Source organism: Triturus cristatus, chromosome 7 (genome assembly GCF_964204655.1).
Source record: "Triturus cristatus chromosome 7, aTriCri1.1, whole genome shotgun sequence".
Lineage (NCBI taxonomy): Eukaryota > Metazoa > Chordata > Amphibia > Caudata > Salamandridae > Triturus > Triturus cristatus.
Genome location: NC_140590.1, coordinates 1,678,808,770 through 1,678,829,024, shown reverse-complemented (window position 1 = coordinate 1,678,829,024; position 20,255 = coordinate 1,678,808,770). Strand labels below are relative to the sequence as shown.

General features: G+C 40.6%; 1 protein-coding gene and 1 long non-coding RNA gene across 4 annotated transcripts in view; one reads left to right on the top strand and one right to left on the bottom strand.

Annotated features, from left to right (window-relative positions):
* Positions 1-20,255, bottom strand: part of LOC146812686 (uncharacterized) — a 213,228-nt gene that overhangs the window by 40,036 nt on the left and 152,937 nt on the right. The window lies entirely within an intron of this gene.
* On the top strand, positions 1,974-2,677 carry LOC146812688 (uncharacterized). Its single transcript, XR_014965976.1, has 3 exons — positions 1,974-1,990; positions 2,084-2,175; positions 2,269-2,677. It is a non-coding gene; the product is annotated as an uncharacterized LOC146812688 (long non-coding RNA).

Sequence of the window (20,255 nt, the reverse complement as noted above, 5' to 3'; positions counted from 1 at the left end):
TAGATACAGTCACACACACACCACATACTAACTTACAGACATAGTCAGACAGCTGCATAGATGGACATTCCCATCCACACTGATACACTCACTCACCCAGACACACAGTGACTCAAACACACCCATACATACACAGTCACAGAATGGCACAACAAAGTTGACACCTACACACATACACAGACCCCTACACTGACATACTGAGTCCCATAGAAACACCAACATATACTACTGTTAGAGACACATTGACACATTCATGTAGCTTTAGACATTCATTCATAGTCAGATAGATTATCACAGACTACAACACCTACTCTTTTGTACACACAACGAAACTGTTGAACACAGTTCTGTAGACACAATTTAGATACAATTATTATTTGTTTTAATTATTTAACTAAATTGTTGCTATAGAACTGGATCTTGGCCTTGCGGTTGATCCACGGACCTGGATAATAAATTATTTTTAAAAGTGTTTGAAATAATAAAATATTGTTCACTGCTAATTGGGTGGCTCTGAAAAGAGCCTTTGTGTTTATAGTTGGTTGTGCACACTTATAGATAGAACCGGATACAATCCTTGATTTTAGGAAGATCTGGTTCCCTTCTGCTGTGAAATGGACTCCATCCTTTCGGAACACACCAAGCATGTCGAAGCGGATGTTGTTGTGGTAAACAGAGCTGATGTTATAGTTACGGAGAAATGCTGAAATTGTTTCCTTGACATGTTTCCTATATTTCTCAATCTTTGCACAAAACTCAGATGACCACTACCATTTCTGCCTTTGACATATGTTGGAATATATGAAGATATAGAGCCATAAATTATACCAATGTCTCCTTCAATTGGATTTCAAGTCTAACACCTGAGATTATGCCTAGATCATTGCCACCATAGTGTATAATCATGAGGTCTGGGTGCTCGCAATCCAAAAATGACAACAATTGATACCACTTCATACCCCTCCGGGCAATCCAAGTGATGTCCACTGGAAGAAACCCTAGATTATTGTCAACTTAGTGCCACAATTCTTTGCATACTTTCTGGCCCAAAACACAAAGCTGTGTCCCACAATCTACGCTCTCACCATGACGCTGGTTTGTAAGAATTGGATAAACAAGGAATCACTTGCAGAATGAAAAACTTTAATATGGAGAGTGATGAGAAATAGGAAAAAAAAACAAAGATTCTGGTTGGCTGAAGGATTGCTGTACTACAGTAACTCAGGTAGTGATTACTGCCATCTGAATTGATTACTCTGATTGGGAGATAGTAAAATACTTTTACCAGATGTATCAATAATTGGACTAGTGATGACCTAATTGCGATTTTCTGTGAATCGCAATTAGAAAATCGCCATTCCTAATGTATAAAACTCAGAGTATCATTTAGTGATTCCTATTGGTTCGTAAATCGACCTACCTCATGAATATTAACCATTAGGAATTAATGCCATCACTGGGATGGTGGCCTGCTGAGGTCAGCAGACCACAATGTCTGTGATTGGTTTTAAATAAAGCAGTCTATTTTTTTTTAAATGCAACCCTTTTTCCATAAAGGAAAATGGGATCCATTCAAAAAGAAAAAGTTTCTTATTTTAATTGTTTAAGAAGATTCATAGGTTCTGTGGACCACGGCCTTCTCTTAGACAAACTTTGTTTTGACATTCACAAATGGGAAGGGGTCCTGAGGGGATGCCTTCCCATTTGCCATGCATTACCACTACACCAGAATTCGGTCACAAAACATTAATACATACCATACTGATTCGGTATCTGGAAGGGACGCCTCTTTCAAATACGAATCTGTATTTGGAAGGGTAATAGGTCGCAAACCAAAATTGCAATTCGGCAACATACTACCAAATCACAGTTTGCGTTTGATACATACCAAATGCTTTTATTGGTCGCAAACGGGCAATTACATTTTTTATTTGCATATGGGGAATTCCAATAAAATTGTTTTGCCCAGTTTGACTTTGATCATAAATGAGTAAGTCACTCTCTCTCCGGTTTTTTGTGATTTTCAATGAATCCTTTATTTATTTTGTGGATCATTATAATGACACCTCATAATTCTTTGTAGGTGTCACTCACCCCACCCTCAATTGGAGCCTATCTGCCCCTGCGCCATTTGACGCCAAGTCAACATTGACTATATGTCCACCTTTGAATATGGTAAATATAGCGATTACTTCCTTAATGAGTCCCTTTCACTTTCCCTGGTGGGACCCGAAATTCTTTTGTAACACTGACTTAATATCATTGTAGGTGCCATTCCTCCGTGTTACACCATCACCCTTGTCCTGAAGAAGACCCCGTTAGTAAGGAGCCAACTAACCTACCCATGTCTTGGGGTCGAAACGTCGACAATATGACATTGCCAGTACTCTCAACAGTGTAACTTACACTGTGTTCTTCTGTTTTGTACATGGTTTTTGTAAACAATCTATATTCAAACTAATGAACTTCGTCTGGATTTTGTGGCTTAAAAATTGTTTTGCCTTACAATTAAGTTGTGACAGTTTGATATAATTTATATGTCACTTCCCCCTTTTACCTCACCTGAATTCACTACCCCCTTCCTTCCCATGGCACCCCGCACTATTTGACAAATGCCTAATCTATTTATAAAAATGTGTATCTTGCCAACGTGTGATTAAATAACACTTTGACATCATTTTTTTGTATCCTTTGATATCGATTCTGTGTTAACTCTAAAAAGTTTATATATTCTGGGACCATCTTTCCCTTATACAGTTACAGAGCAGCCTACACTTTATGAACTTTTCATCTGGACCTTGTTTCTAAGGATTTTGAAGTTGGTTGCCATGGAAACTGGGCATGTTGCAAAGTATATGGGGGAAGGTGGAATGGATAGTGCAGAAATTGAAGAAAAAAATAACAAGTACCTTGGTTGACCTACTATGGTTATGATTTTTAAAGAGGAACCGACACAATATGTATATATAAGGATGTTATATATATATATATATATTCACTGAAAAAACCATAGGTTTCACACATGTTATAGTTAGCTGGACATTTTACTGATAAAAACCCAATGAAATTCCCCCGTTATAGTTACTGTAGGCAACTATAACTCACGCGACCGTAATCCTCTGCTGATGCTAATACTGTATTTAGACACTTATTTGCCCATGTCTTCTTCCATTAAATTTTAGCTATACATATATTACAAATATTTTTTTTTCATAAAGACACATATGTCATCAGCAGAGGATTACGGTCGCGTGAGTTATAGTTGCCAACAGTAACTATAACGGGGGAATTTCATTGGGTTTTTATCAGTAAAATGTCCAGCTAACTATAACATGTGTGAAACCTATGGTTTTTTCAGTGAATTTGCAAGGTTTTTTAAATGCTAATTCCTAACTATAACGTGTGTGAAACCTATGGTTTTTTCAGTGAATTTGTACGGTTTTTTAAATGCTAAGTTACTTTACGCCATTTGTGGCGTGCGCGCCCACTTAACGCAGTTCGTTCCGTGCGCGCACGGTGCGCTTCGCGCACCGTGCGTGCACAGAGAGCACGCGGTGCACTTTGCGCACCGCGTGCCCACGTTACGCTAGATGGGCCATGAACGCACGATGCGCTTTGCGCACCGTGCGCACATGGAGGACATATGATGAGCATCGTTGTGACAGGTAAAATATATGTTTTGTTTAGCTCTATTAAGCCATGCACAGAAGGTGCCCTTTGGGCACCTTTTGCACACGGGGTGGGGAGAATGTGGATATTTTTTTATTTTTTATTATTATTTCTTACCGTACGCGTACGGTAAGCGTAATCCGCGAAATTTTCGAAAAAATTTAAATTGCCTTTTTTCACTTGGGGGATCGTTGGGGACTCCCTCGACATGGCTAGGTGCTTGGGAGCTGTGTAAACAGCCCCTTTACATGTTTTTGCACTTGGTTTTTCAACCCCCTGTCAGAGTGCGAGAGAGAAAATGGCGGCCGCCGCTTCCTGGTTTCGACCGATTCGAATGTTTACTAAGATCTAAGGGCCAATCAGAATCGCGCTCGCGCACGCCACCGTACGCGTACGGTAAGCGCACCGTAAGCGCACCGTAAGCTGGCTCAGATATATATATTGATTTAAAGGCTATTTTCTCAGAATCTACTGAACAGATTTACACCAAACCTACAAAAGGCACTTCCTTGACCTGAGGACTACCTCTCTGCCAAATTTCAAGTAATTCTGTTCAGGCGTTCGGGCTGTAGCTGTGTCTAAAGGTCCTATGGAAAAATGCATGGGAAAAACGCGTTTTGGGACCCCCCTTTTATCTCAGCCCCCGCTTGACGAATCCCCCCGAGACTTTCAGGGTAGGAGCGGAGCGTAGCGCCCCACCTATTTTGAAAAATTCGCGAGGATTCGTCAACTGGCGCCAAAGTTATTCAAAATAGAATTTCCTATGGAAACGTGCTCCTAACTATAACTACCTACTGGCGACCGCCAGTAGGTAATATATATATATTTATATATATGTATATTCACTGAAAAAACCATAGGTTTCACACATGTTATAGTTAGCGGAAATTTTACTGATAAAAAACCAGTGAAATTGCCCCGTTATAGTTAGTGCTGGCAACTATAACTCACGCGACCGCAATCCTCTGCTGATGCTAATACTGTATTTAGACACTTATTTGCCCATGTCTTCTTCCATACATTTTTAGCTATACATATATTACAAATATTTTTTTTTCATAAAGACACATATGTCATCAGCAGAAGATTGCGGTCGCGTGAGTTATAGTTGCCAGCACTAACTATAACGGGGCAATTTCACTGGTTTTTTATCAGTAAAATTTCCGCTAACTATAACATGTGTGAAACCTATGGTTTTTTCAGTGAATTTGCAAGGTTTTTTAAATGCTAATTCCTAACTATAACGTGTGTGAAACCTATGGTTTTTTCAGTGAATTTGTACGGTTTTTTAAATGCTAAGTTACTTTACGCCATTCGAGGCGTGCGCGCCCACTTAACGCAGTTCGTTCCGTGCACGGTTTTTATCAACTTTAATAAGCCCTGTACATTTGGTGGCCTTCGGCCACCAAAAGCACAGGGGGTGGGGTCAATGTGGATAGTGTTTTTTTTATTTCGATTTTATAATTTCATGTTGCCAAAATTTAGTTTTTTTTACCTATTAATAAGCCCTGTACATTTGGTGGCCTCCGGCCACCAAAAGCACAGGGGGTGGGGTAAGTGTGGATAGTGTTTTTTTTTTTTTTTTTTTTTTTACCGTACGCTTACGGTAAGCGTACGGTAAGCGTACTCGGCGAAATTGCCGAAAAAAAAATAAAACCGTTTTTGCTCTTGGGGGATGTTTGGGGACTCCCTCAACATGACTGTGTGGGAGGGAGTTGTCAAAAATGCCCCGTAACATGTTTTTGGGCATCAAGTTTGAGAAATAACTCTCAATGCGAGAGACAAAATGGCGGACGCCGCTTCCTGGTTTCGGCCGATTCGAATGTTTACTAAGATCTAAGAGCCAATCAGAATCGCGCTCGCGCACGCCACCGTACGCTTACGGTAAGCGTACGGTAAGCGTACCGTAAGCGGGCTCAGATATATATATTGATTTAAAGGCTATTTTCTCAGAATCTACTGAACAGATTTACACCAAACCTACAAAAGGCACTTCCTTGACCTAGGGACTACCTCTCTGCCAAATTTCTAGTAATTCTGTTCAGCCGTTCGGGCTGTAGCTCGTTCTAAAGGTCCTATGGAAAAATGCATGGGAAAAACGCGTTTTGGGACCCCCCTTTTATCTCAGCCCCCGCTTGACGAATCCCCCCGAGACTTTCAGGGTAGGAGCGGAGCGTAGCGCCCCACCTATTTTGAGAAATTCGCGAGGATTCGTCGACCGGCGCCAAAGTTATTCAAAATAGAATGTTGAGGTTTTCCTATGGAAACGTGGTCCTAACTATAACTACCTACTGGCGACCGCCAGTAGGTAATATATGTAAACCCAAATGCCCGTAAGCAACGAGAGGTTACTCGACGTCGTTCTGTTCAGTGAAACCTCGCTGCTGCTCACCTCACTGCCCCCATTAATCACAATCCATGCCTACGCGTTTCGAGGTCATAGCGCCTCTTCTTCATGGGCTGACAAGTGTGCACTGAGAAGCTACATTAGCGCACTGATATTCTGGGACATGTAGTCCTTAGAGGTGAGTGTGAGCCCGAAACGCGTCATGGCGGCATAGCGCACGAACAAAATAAAACAAATCGGTAACAATTAAGTGGAGTCCGTCCCCTTCTTGATCGATGGTAAAGACGATCGTTTGAAAGAAAGGTTTACTGCGATATATATATATATATATATATATATATATATATATATATATATATATATATATATATATATATATATATATATATATCTATATCACAAGAATACTTTCTCTGCCTCAGAAAAAGAAACCACTGACACGCAAGGATGCTTGATCTGTTTATTCCAAAACAGATGGTCATCTACCGACGCGTTTCACCTTTACGGCTTGTTCACGGTACGGCAAGTCATGTCACGTTTCAGTATACATAGGATCGTATGCATAGACATAGAAATGGGCCAAACAGGTGTTAGTCAAAAATACACGGGCGCCATTTTGTAATGGACAAAGTTGTTGAAAAACATTTTATTTAGTAAAATTAATACAGAATAAGCAAAATGTAAATGCAATTCAATCACTGGTTGCAATTTAACAACTACCCCAGTTCAGTACAAAAAAGAAGAAGAATTTGTGTGCACAATACAGTTGTATTTTGATCTCTCAGTATATTATTCTCTCAACGTGCGTTTTAACATTTTTATCGCACTAAGTGGGTATTTTGTCTGAAAGTCGTTCTGGCAAAAATTTACAACAGTTTTGCCCAAGTGGGCTGATAGTACATTCATCAGGGTATAATAAGACCATCTCTCCCAAGTGGGCTGGTTGTACACCAATCAGAATCGATTCTATGATCTCACTCGTCCATTTTTAGCCCAATTAATTGTGACGACCTCGGATTAACCATTTTCTCTTGAATTGCATACTCCTATTACACATATGACATTACAAAGATAAGAAAAAGAAAACTAAAATAAATAATTTATTTCTAAATAAATTCCATGTCTATATTACAATTTAAAATCAAAAACTTGTTCTCATAGAAAGCGAAGAAATACCAATAGTTCATAGTTACATTCAATGACTATTTTCTTATAATTCATTCTCTTGATGAATCGATCCTTACATTCAATGTCGATTAACTATTCTGAATTTCTTAATGCTGATATACTTTTAACCTAGGTGGATGGCTAGCTCCCCACTTGAATTCAAACCTATAGGAAACAAGGTTTCAAAATCAATGATAAAATTAGATTCCAAAATCCCTAATTGTCGCTCTCTATCTCCCCCTCGTTCTTGTGGTTTTACTGTTTCCAAGACAACAACGGACAAAAGTTTATCATTTTGGCCATGACAGGCTTTAAAGTGGCGAGCCACTGGGTATTGTTCATTGTTCTGGCGAATTGCTCTTTTGTGCTCAAGGACACGTTTTCTGGCACGATGTATTGTACTGCCTATGTAATATTTTTTACATGGGCAGATGAGGTAATACACACAGAACTCTGTATTGCAGTTGAAGTTGCCTTTGACCATATATTCTCTGTTACCCCTGGGTACGCTAATTTTGGTTCAGTTTTTACTGTTAATGCAAGCTTTACAACGCATACAACACGAGAACCCTGTAACACCTTGGACCTTTTTAGATTTAATCTTAGTTGTCACCAAGTTATGGCGGAGTTCATCCTTTAAAGATCTGCCCTTCCTGAAAAGTATTTGTGGTGATTCGTTAAGATAACGATCCAAAATGGCATCTGTTTTAAGAATATGCCAATTACGTTGTAATATTTTTCTGATTTTGTATGACTGACTGGAGTAGGTGGTAGTAAACCTGACCTGATTAACATTTTGGCTCTCATCCCTTGTTTTTGGGATTAAGTAGGGCTGTTCTTTGTAATTTATTGACTTTGTCTACTGACATTTGGATCACTTTATTAGTGTATCCTCTAGTTTTGAATCTTTGACACATTAATGTTTTTTCTGTCAGAAATTCCTTTTCCATGCTGCAATTACGTTTCGCTCTAATTAATTCTCTGTAAGGAATACTTTGAATTAAGCTGTTCGGGTAGGCACTCGTAGCATATAATAAGCTATTGCCTGCTGTTTCTTTCCTGTGCAGCTTTGTTACCAAATGATTGCCTTCTACACAAACTTCCACATCAAGGAAAATAATCTTCTTCTGACTTATGTGTGATGCTAACTCTATATTTAATGTATTCATATTTAATGATCTTATGAATTCAATGGCACTGGACTCATCTCCCTTCCAAATAAGAAAGATATCATCAATAAATCGAGTCCAAAGTATTATTTGGTCTCCGTACATTTCACATTGATTGGACACGTGCTCCTCCCACCAGCCCAAAAAATAAATTCGCATAACTGGGGGCGGAGCAGGTGCCCATCGCTGTGCCCTGTGTTTGTCTGTACAGCTGGTCATCAAAATAAAAAAAATTATTAGTCAGACAATATTTAATCATGTCTATCAGCATTTCCCTATGAAAAAGGAGTGAAACTGATCATGCTCTTAAGAAATGGCGTATTGCTAGAATCCCTGATTCATGTTTTATCGTTGTGTACAAACTTGTCACATCTAATGTTATAAGTAAAAAATCTTCTTCCCATAGTAGACCATCTATCATTTAAAAAAAATGCATTGTATCACATAAATAAGCAGGTAGACTTACATCAAAAGGTCTTAAGAAAAAATCAATATACTTAGACGTCTTCTCCAACTGTGAGGCTATAGAAGAAACAATGGGTCTTCCAGAGGGGGCGGATGGATTTTTATGTAGTTTGGGTAAAAGATATAGTACTGGAATTTTCGCATGTTTATATGACAAACTACAGTATTCCTCCCGTTCCAGTAAACCATGATCTTTCCATTCTTTTAAGATTTCATTGTACCGGTTCTAGGAGGACAATACTTCATTCCTAGAGGATAACTGATAGCAATTTGGATCATTTAGTTGACGTTTACCCTCTTTTAAATAATCCTCTTTCGCCCAGACCACAACATTCCCGCCTTTGTCAGATTGCCTTATAACAATCGACGGGTCTTCGCTGAGGTTCTCTACTGCTTGAATCTGAGATCTTGTCAAATTACGTTTAGATTGATTTTTATCTGAGTAACTGATCTTTTCAATTCTTTTACCATGCTTTTTTCAAAAACTTCGATGGCATCACAATGTACCATGGGTATAAATTTAGATTTTGGGTTAAAACCACTAGGACATGTATTATCTACAGTCACATCTATGTTATCCAGATTAATACTCGGATCTTCATGATATTCTATATCCAGGTTCAATTCTGCTTGTGTATGTAGTGTCTCTACATCTGATACACATAACTTGTTCTGTGTTGGTACTTCAGAACATGTCCTATCTGCTGGTGGATGTAAGCTAAACCATTTTTTTAACTTCAATTTGCGTAAAAAGTAAAACATGTCAATACGTGTCTGTACATAGTCCATGCCATTAGTTGGACAAAATGAGAAGCCAAAGTTAATAAATTAATGTCAATAGGTGTCAACTCACGATTAGATAAGTTCACAACAGTCATTTCGTTCCTCTCTTGGCACGGGTTGTCATCGGTGTTGTTTTTGTGGAATCTGCTTTTTCTCCTCCGCCTTGCTTTTTTGTTCCTCTTGTTCTTCTGGTTCTTCCGCGTGCGCCTCGTCCACGGCCACGCTGAAAATCCTGTTAAGTTGATTGTGCATTAAATTGATTTTGTTTTGATTTATTGATCAGTTGAAATTGCTTTAAGAAATTACTTCTTCCTTGGACACTCGTTACTGTTTGTTGGCCAAGTCTCTCCACTGAAACATCTGACGCATTACTGTCGGATACATCACTCTCTTCCGCCGTGATATTTCTTTCTCCCAAATTAGATGTACCGATCAAACTGGTTTTAGTTTACTCTGTCCCTTCTACGAACAGATGGTCATATTTGCGATGAAAGGTGAGCGTTCTACCGGATTGGTAGTCTTTAAAATCTCTTCCTCCAATTTGGTCAGACGAATTTTTGTAGTTTAGAAATAAACTCATCGAAAGATTCTCTGGAGACCAAATTAATCAGCTCAGCAGTGACTGTTTCTATTTCTTCTAGTATTTTAGCCTGGTCTTTTATAGCATATTTTATTAAAATGCGCATCATCGTTAGGGAACAATCTTTGGAATTCCCCGCCCACTCATCTAACATCTCAGGGTCTGGGTTTTCATATGTAGAAATGGTGTAAATGCGAAGTCCCCTTGGGACTCGCCCCACATTTATGAACTTTTGTAATGATTCTGCTTTCCACCATTTCGCCATCTCTTTTTTGTAGAACTTCTCCAGTTTGTCATATAATCCTTGTGTTTGTACTTCATTTTGTAATAATGAATTTTCTTTAATGGATAGGTTTGTTGCGGACTCTCCATCACCTCCTTCATGGTTTACTGGAACGGGAGGAATACTGTAGTTTGTCATGTAAACATGCGAAAATTCCAGGACTATATCTTTTACCCAAACCCTAACAAAAATCCATCCGCCCCCTCAGGAAGACCCATTGTTTCTTCTATAGGCTCACAGTTGGATATGACGTCTAAGTATATTGATTTTTTCTTAAGACCTTTTGTTGTAAGTCTACCTGCTTATTTATATGATACAATGCATTTTTTTTAAATGATAGATAGTCTACTATGGGGAAAAGATTTTTTACTTATAACATTAGATGTGACAAGTTTGTACACATCGATAAAACATGAATCAGGGATTCTAGCAATAAGAGCAAGATCAGTTTCACTCCTTTTTCATATGGAAATGCTGATAGACATGATTAAGTATTGTCTGACTAGTAATTTCTTTTGTTTTGATGACCAGCTGTACAGACAAACACAGGGCACTTCGCCCCCAGTTATGCGAATTTATTCATGGGCTGGTGGGAGGAGCAGGTGACCAATCAATGTGAAATGTACGGAGACCAAATAATACTTTGGACTCGATTTATTGATGATATCATTCTTATTTGGAAGGGAGATGAGTCCAGTGCCATTGAATTCATAAGATCATTAAATATGAATACATTAAATATAGAGTTAACATCACACATAAATCAGAAAAAGATTATTTTCCTTGATGTGGAAGTTTGTGTAGAAGGCAATCATTTGGTAAGAAAGCTGCACAGGGAAGTAGCTTATTATATGCTACGAGTGCCCGCCCGTACAGCTTAATTCAAAGTATTCCTTACGGAGAATTAATTAGAGCGAAACGTAATTGCAGCACGGAAAAGGAATTTCTGACAGAAAAAACATTAATGTGTCTAAGATTCAAAACTAGAGGATACACTAATAAAGTGATCCAAATGGCAGTAGACAAAGTCAATAAATTACAAAGAACAGCCCTACTTAATCCCAAAACAAGGGATGAGAGCCAAAATGATAATCAGGTCAGGTTTATTACCACCTACAACAGTCAGTCATACAAAATCAGAAAAATATTACAACGTAATTGGCATATTCTTAAAACAGATGCCATTTTGGATTGTTATCTTAACGAATCACCACAAATAACTTTCAGCAAGGGCAGATCTTTAAAGGATGAACTCAGCCATAACTTGGTGACAACTAAGATTAAATCTAAAAAGGACCAAGGTGTTACAGGGTTCTCGTGTTGTATGCGTTGTAATGCTTGCATTAACAGTAAAAATTGTACCAAACAGAGAATATATGATCAAAGGCAACTTCAACTGCAATACAGAGTTCTGTGTGTATTGCCTCATCTGCCCATGTAAAAAATATTAGATAGGCAGTACAATACATTGTGACAGAAAACGTGTCCTTGAGCACAAAAGAGCAATTCGCCAGAACAATTAACAATACCCAGTGGCTCGCCATTTTAAAGCCTGTCATGGCCAAAATGATAAACCTTTGTCCTTTGTTGTCTTGGAAACAGTAAAACCACAAGAACGAGGGGGAGATAGAGAGCGACAATTAAGGATTTTGGAATCTAAGTTTATCATTGATTTTGAGACCTTGTTTCCTACAGGTTTGAATTCAAGTGAGGAGCTAGCCATCCACCTAGGTTAAAAGTATATCAGCATTAAGAAATTCAGAATAGTTAATCGACATTAAATGTAAGGATCGATTCATAAAGAGAATGAATTATAAAAAAATAGTAATTGAATATAACTATGAACTATTGGTATTTCTTCGCTTTCTACGAGAACAAGTTTTGCGATTTTAAATTGTAATATAGACATGGAATTTATTTAGAAATAAACTATTTATTTTAGTTTTCTTTTTCTTATCTTTGTAATGTCATATGTGTAATAGGAGTATGCAATTCAAGGGAAAATGGTTAATCCGAAGACGTCACAATTAATAAGGCTAAAAATGGACGAGTGAGATCATAGAATCGATTCAATCAATCAATATTTCTTTATTCGGCTTTTCAGAAAAAGGCCATAAAAGATACAATTAAAAACAATTACATAGTAAAGTTTTATCCTTAAAAAACCTATAAGTTTAAAATACATCACAGACATGAATGACCACAGTGATTTCCATCTGTATGGTTAAAGTGACAATGCAGAAAAATATCACAATAAAAAATCAATTTATATCAATTCGACAGTGAAAAATAAATTACGCTACCCTAAGTTCGGTCTATGCCGCATAATGTACTGTAAGAGGTTAGAAACAATGTAGACTGTCCCCTCCCCCTCAAGTGATTGTAAAAAAAGTAGTGCTGGGTGGCAGGAACGAAAGCCCCAACGCTTTAGTAGGGGGATTAATAGATTTCTCTGTTGGTCCGTGTAATATTTACATAAAAGAACAGAATGGGCTGTAGACTGAGAGGATATCCCATCACAGGGGCAAGGTGGCAATATTTTAGCCCAATTATTCCTCAACGGAAAAGTCACCAAACGATGGAAGAGGTTCAGTCTAAACCTAACTAGAAGGAACAGTTCATATGAAGTTATAGTGTAAGTTAGGTAAGGCTGAATCCCAAAGACCGTCTGGACTGTTAAACTATGTCTGACTGTTTGTTTCATGATCTCTAAGTTGAGTCTAAGGTCTTCGAAATGATTAAAACAAAGTTTATAGAAGACCTTTCTTGTTAACTGCTGCATCTGGATAGGGTCATAGTAGTATTTTTCTAACCCTAGGTCAGTCAAAAAGTTTTTAACATAGACTAACCACCTAGATCTATGAGCGTTATCTAGACCCTTACAGTCTTGGATAATTTGTTGGGTAAAGACTGCTTGTTCAGACGACCAAATCCGGTGCCATAGTAGCAAAGGCTGGATTCTCGCCAGGTCTGTCACATAGGGAAGACCCAATTCCACGTGACAGGAATAATTGGCGACTGTAGTAGGTAGGGCGAGAAGATATTTTAAAAAGCCATTCTCTACTGATTGGATAGGACCCACAGTTGCGTGTCCCCATACGCCTGCTCCGTATAGAGCCACTGAAATGCATTTGGCTTTATAGATTTTAACCATCTCTACAGGTGTTTTTTTTCCCAATTTCCTAGAGAAATTTATAAGAGCGGAGGTGGTTCTTGCAAATTGCAGTTTTCTTACTTCGACTGCCGGTTTCCAACTTAATTTTTCATCAATCATGACACCGAGATAGGGATATTTGTTGGTAGTTAATACTCTTTCATTGTTCAAGTAAATGGGCCTTGTTTTATTTTTCCTGCCAATCCCCGCCTTCATAACAAAAGTTTTCCCAATATTGACTTTAAGATCTAGGGTGGCCATAAATGATGCATAACTATTTAGGGCCCTCTGGAGTTCGTTGGGTGTACGAGCCAATATCACCGCATCGTCGGCGTAGAGAAGGGCTGGTACACGTCGATTTGCTACCATAGGAAGGTCCTGAGCTCCTTTCAACATCTCCCTCTCCAAACAATTAGTGTAGAGGGTGAAGAGGAATAGGGCCAGGACACAACCTTGCCTCACGCCCTGCTCCACCCCAAAACGACACGGTGAGTTCCCCACTGATACCGAACCTTACTCTGGCTGATGCGTCAGCGTAGAGTTCCCTAATATAGGTTACTACGGTCTGTTCCACCCCTAGATCTAATAGGATGGACCAGAGTTTGGAATGGCTAACACAGTCAAATGCAGCTGATAAATCTACATAGACCATATACAAGGCGCCCGCTTTGATGTTAACATATTTATCAATTAATAATGATAAATTTAAGGCTTGGTCTATGGTCCCCATACCTTCGCGGAACCCATATTGTAAGTCGGATAGAATGTTATTTTCCGTTGCCCATTCCTGCAAGCGGTCAAGTAATATCTGGCCCATCATTTTTCCTGTAGAATCCAATAGGGAGATGGGGCGGTAGCAGGAGGGTAAGTTCCTATCTCCTTTCTTGAAGATAGGAACTAGTATGGATTTCTTCCAGGATTCTGGGATGCCGATGACGGACAGCGCATTAAAGGCCCTGGTCAAAAAGGGAATCCAGAGCTCGGAGTGTGTCTTGAAGAAATCTATTGGGACACCATCGGGGCCCGGGGCCTTCCCTTTCTTACTTGCGTTTAGGGCCCGTTCGACCTGATCGTATGTGATGAACATATCAATAGGGAAAGACGAAGACTGATGATAAAGGGAATCATTTTCCCTAGGGGCAGTTGACAGTGAATTGGACCTGAAAATTTGTGAGAAATGTTCTACCCATTCCCTTTCGGCTATAGCGACCTCAAGACTTGGAAGACTACCCTTATCGGTCAAAAAAGGTGTTTTTACTACCTTCCAAAAGGCAACATTGTTATTGCTAAGACAGCTCTCATGTAGTTGGTCCCAGAGTTGTCTTTTTAATTCCAATTTCCTTTCCTTTATAGCGACATTATAGGCCCTCCTTAATTTAGAGATTTCCACACGATCCCTAGTTACCTTGTGCAGGGCGAGTTTTAATTTAGTATAGGCTACTGTGCACGAGTGATTAAACCAGCCCTGTCTTTTCTTCGTGGAACTGTTCTTTTTTACCATTAGAGCTTTTTTATGGTCTGCATCACGTTGGCAAAGTTAGTAATAACATCAACGTCTGGGGTAGTCAAATCCAGACATTTCATGATAGATGAGTATGCTTCAGTGACCACTATGTTAGAAATTTCGATTGGGTCAACTAATGGCCACTTAAGAGAGTAGCCATTAACTCTAGCCAGTTCTAGACTATTTTGGTCAAGAACACTAGGGATTTTGGTCTCGGGTCTAATGGAAAGAAGAAAAGTAATACTGAGAGGATAATGGTCGCTCAGTACGGTCGGATGAATAGTAAAGGTAGTATCCGTCAATGTCGAACCATTTGAGAGCAAAATGAAATCGATAGTGGAATTGCATCCCCTGCCATGATAGGTGGGGGCAAACGTCATGTTTTCATTAGCTAGTTTGTTAGCAATTCTCAGATCGAGATTAAAAATTATTTCATTTAGTAAGTTACCTAAAGTCGAATGGGGAAAATGTGGAATGGGATTATCATCCTCATCGTTTAAACCACATAAAGAAGCATTGGAAACGCCACAAATAGTCTGGTTAAAATCACCACCCCATATGATGGTCACATCTCTGATTGATTTCTTAATTGTAGATAGTATTAGGGAAAAAATAGATTTAATTTTTTCCATTGCATCCAAATCAGAGAGGTTGTTATAATAATTGACCAAGAGAAAAGGGTCCCTAGTATTTGGCGTAAGGCTAAGAAGCTGGAAGTTAGGGTCAAGTTTTATGACCTTTATCTTGTCTATTTTAATCAAATTTGATATATAGATAGTTAATCCTCCCTTAGCCCGGCCTGATCTAGAATGTTGGGCAGGTGAAAAATATGTTCTATAACCATCCAGATGGATCGCTGTTGTCAGCCATGTCTCTTGTAGACACAAAACGTTAAAATTTGGGATAAAATTAGTCCAAACGTCATTCTCTAGCTTGGAGCGTAGACCAGCTACGTTCCAAAATGCTACCGCAATTTTTAATTTGCTAAACTCTTGGTTAGGTGAAATTTTGGAATTTGATGCGGGTGTCAGGGATTCCAATAATTCATCCCTTAGATGTAAATCGGTATTTTGTGACAAAGGTGATAACTTCTTGGTAACTGGAGCGGTACAAGTTAGAGAGGAATTAGAGGGATCGCTGTGTAGTTGTCTGTTCGTTGTACCGCAAGAAGTACCCTGATTGGAATCTCGTAGAGAAAGTCAATCGACATCCTCTAACCCTCTAAGAGGAGAGAAACGGTTGGATGTTAAAATATTAAAATTAGAGGGCCTTGCTCGGGCCCGTGGGCAGGTATTTGACTGTACTAATCTGAGAAATGACTGTGGGTAGAAATAGGTCAGGTCGTATGTTTTAATAGAACTTTGATCATGGCCTGGGAACCAGTTAATTATGTGTCTGGTTGCCCTGTGATCTCTAAAGTTGACAATGATCACGTCGCCTTAAGTTTCTTTCGGCCGTGAGCCGACCCAGCCAAGTCTACGAACATTCAGAATTTCCCCATTAATATTTGGAGGTAGAGGCCGGTTCTGTCTCAACCAATGCATCACCTTATTTTTCAGGTCATAATAGCCCTCTTTTTTCCCTGTTTCCAGGACCGGAACTCCTGTTAAAATTACAACGTAAGGGACCGCCTCTGGGGGTAAATCTATATGCCTATAATTATAACCCTCGTTTGTTCTCGGGGCGATACCAACAGATGCATTACGTGGTTTGTGTTCTAGTTCGCTGATTAAAGAGTTGTGAGTAATCAGACCTTGTTGCGGTTCATTCTTACTTTTTCCGCTTAGTGACAGTTTTTTTTGGGATGGTGAGGAGGTTGGTGGTATTTTATTTGCCTCTGAGTTAAGTTGTATATCTTTGATCACTAATGGTGATTTAGAATTAGTAAGTCTTTTTAAAGGTACCGTTGTTTTAGACAGTAAGTCTTTCAGTTGATCAGTATTTTTTAATGTCAACTTCTCTATTGATTCTAATTGTTTAGACAAGCCCTTTATTCTTTCCAACACAGGAAGGACAAGTGATTTGACTAGTGATTCTAGTCGACCCGTAATTTCATTCATTATTAGGTCGTAGTTATAAGGACCTGCCTGAAGATCAAGACCATTTATCTGTTTAGCGGGTGAGAGACGGTCAATAACAATATTTCCCGCTTGGTTAGACTTGTTATTGGCGGGTGTGTTGTTTTTATTGCTTTTCTTCGCTCCCCTCTTTCTTTTTTTTAAAGGGGGAGGAGCGATAGTAGTAGATTTTGCACCCTTCTCCTCTTGGGAATTTATATCAATAACCCTAGTAGGTGATGAGGCTGGCGGTGTGCAATCAGAGGAAGGGTTAGAATAGGATTTAGAAACGGGCGATGTTAAGTGGGTACAAGATTGTGTCAAAGATATAGTGTCACAAACGGATGAAGGGAACCTAGAGTCATTCAAAGGATCGTGTATTAAACAGGAAACAGATATTGTAGGGTTCCGAGAGACAGCCAGTTGTATTGGTCCAAGTGAAGAGCGTTTGTTTTGGACATGTTTAACCGATAAGCGTCTCTCTACCATGGCAATTTCCTTTTCAAGAACTGAAGCAGCCCTAGTGATAAAATTGTCCAAGGTGCCTCGCACTGAACCACCCAATGAGGCTCTACTCTTCGTACTTCGTGTTGGCATTTTGCCTGTTTAAGTAGTCAGCGTACAATAGTAATAGTATATGGTACAGACAATGTCACTCAATCGATAGTCTCAAACAGTCCGCTGGGTATTAGATGGGCACAGTACGTAGTTGTAAATAATATACCTTGTGTAAGTGTGATGGTTTCTCAGGGAATAGGCCCAGCCCAGCCTCTTCCTGCCCCTGACGGCCACAGACGGCCCGCCCTTTGCCCGGGCTTAGCCCGGCGCTGTCCGTGCGCGGTCCCGCGACGCGGAAGTGACAGCGATCTTTTGTACGCCTCCTGGCGCCAAAACGGTGTGGGCGGTTCCCCTGCCGCTGGGACTGCTGGGAATGATAGTCCGTCCCCACTCCGCGGCCGCTGTTGGATTTGGCGGCGGCGGGAGACGGAAACGCTGTGGCAAGGAGAACGGTACTGGCACAGGTAAGATGATTGGCACGGAGAGTCTGCAAGGTCAAAAAGACAAGCCCGCTCTGCCGAAGTGACAGCGATCTTTTGTACGCCTCCTGGCGCCAAAACGGTGTGGGCGGTTCCCCTGCCGCTAGGACTGCTGGGAATGATAGTCCGTCCCCACTCCGCGGCCGCTGTTGGATTTGGCGGCGGCGGGAGATGGAAACGCTGTGGCAAGGAGAACGGTACTGGCACAGGTAAGATGATTGGCACGGAGAGTCTCTCCTCCTTAATTGGGAAATCCTTTAATAGGTTGGAATATTTCATGCCCGTTGTGGTAATGGACTGTGTCCATGAGCTTCTGCCGGCATGGGTAGTGCGATGTCCCACAAGGAGTTTAGTTGTACTGAGGTCGACAGCGTTTTGATCTGCCCTCTCTGCTCCAGTTGTCTGTCACGGCTTTCCCCAGGCGGTGGCAGCGGCTCTCATGGAGGTCTCTGCAGTTTACTCACACACACTGCCCCGTCCTCCGATCTCAACCCTCCGCCTGTGCTTCCGCCCTCCGTTGCCGTATGCCAGGTCTGAAATCTAAAACAAGCACTTCTCTTAACAGAGCTATCATGTGAAGTATTAATATCAACGCTTCCACATGTTAAAGAAGTAAACTTTTTTCATTTTAAAGAGACTTTATCATAATTTACGTGGTTGGCCGAATGACTGAAATAGCAAATAACTTCACGGCTCGGCACGTTCACAGTCTCTAAAATCCGAGCCAGTGGTTCTCCCTATTAATTTGCTGGATTAGGCGATTATGCAGGGCAGGGTATGCTCAGACGTGAGTCCCTTGCTCACTTTGCCACTGGATTCAAGCAAGCCTGGCTGAAGACGGCTGAAATGCCAGAAACCGGTCCTAGGAAGCTTGTTTCCGGTCCAGGGAAGACATGGCTTGGCAGTTCGGGCTGGACTGTTCCCATGAGGCACAGGGTCAGACTGATTTGCATATGGCCATGTCTGAACTGGGGTGGCAGAGTGGGCTAAAGAACGGTGATGGATTAAACCCAGATCAGTTGACTGGGGGTGAGTGCTTGCAATGTTCAACACTCCGTCCATCATTTCCTTTGGTTTTTGCTTTGTTCGCCATAAGTTGGCAGGGTATGCTCAGACGTGAGTCCCTTGCTCACTTTGCCACTGGATTCAAGCAAGCCTGGCTGAAGACGGCTGAAATGCCAGAAACCGGTCCTAGGAAGCTTGTTTCCGGTCCAGGGAAGACATGGCTTGGCAGTTCGGGCTGAACTGTTCCCATGAGGCACAGGGTCAGACTGATTTGCATATGGCCATGTCTGAACTGGGGTGGCAGAGTGGGCTAAAGAACGGTGATGGATTAAACCCAGATCAGTTGACTGGGGGTGAGTGCTTGCAATGTTCAACACTCCGTCCATCATTTCCTTTGGTTTTTGCTTTGTTCGCCATAAGTTGGCAGGGTATGCTCAGACGTGAGTCCCTTGCTCACTTTGCCACTGGATTCAAGCAAGCCTGGCTGAAGACGGCTGAAATGCCAGAAACCGGTCCTAGGAAGCTTGTTTCCGGTCCAGGGAAGACATGGCTTGGCAGTTCGGGCTGGACTGTTCCCATGAGGCACAGGGTCAGACTGATTTGCATATGGCCATGTCTGAACTGGGGTGGCAGAGTGGGCTAAAGAACGGTGATGGATTAGACCCAGATCAGTTGACTGGGGGTGAGTGCTTGCAATGTTCAACACTCCGTCCATCATTTCCTTTGGTTTTTGGATTAGGCGATTAGCCACCTATATTGGCAGCTAGGACAATGAGATTTGTCACTGGGAACTGGCGAGAACCGCAGTTAACACAGAGCTGACCTTGAAATCCGTATACACTCGACGAGCCACAACTCCGGTATGCAACGAAAAAACATATGGAATTACAAAACGATTATGATTAGTGTACAACCAGCCCACTTGGGAGAGATGGTCTTATTATACCCTGATGAATGTACTGTCAGCCCACTTGGGCGAGATTTGTACACTTTGTCGATCTGTGCATTTTAAAAACTATAGTGTATTTTTGCCGG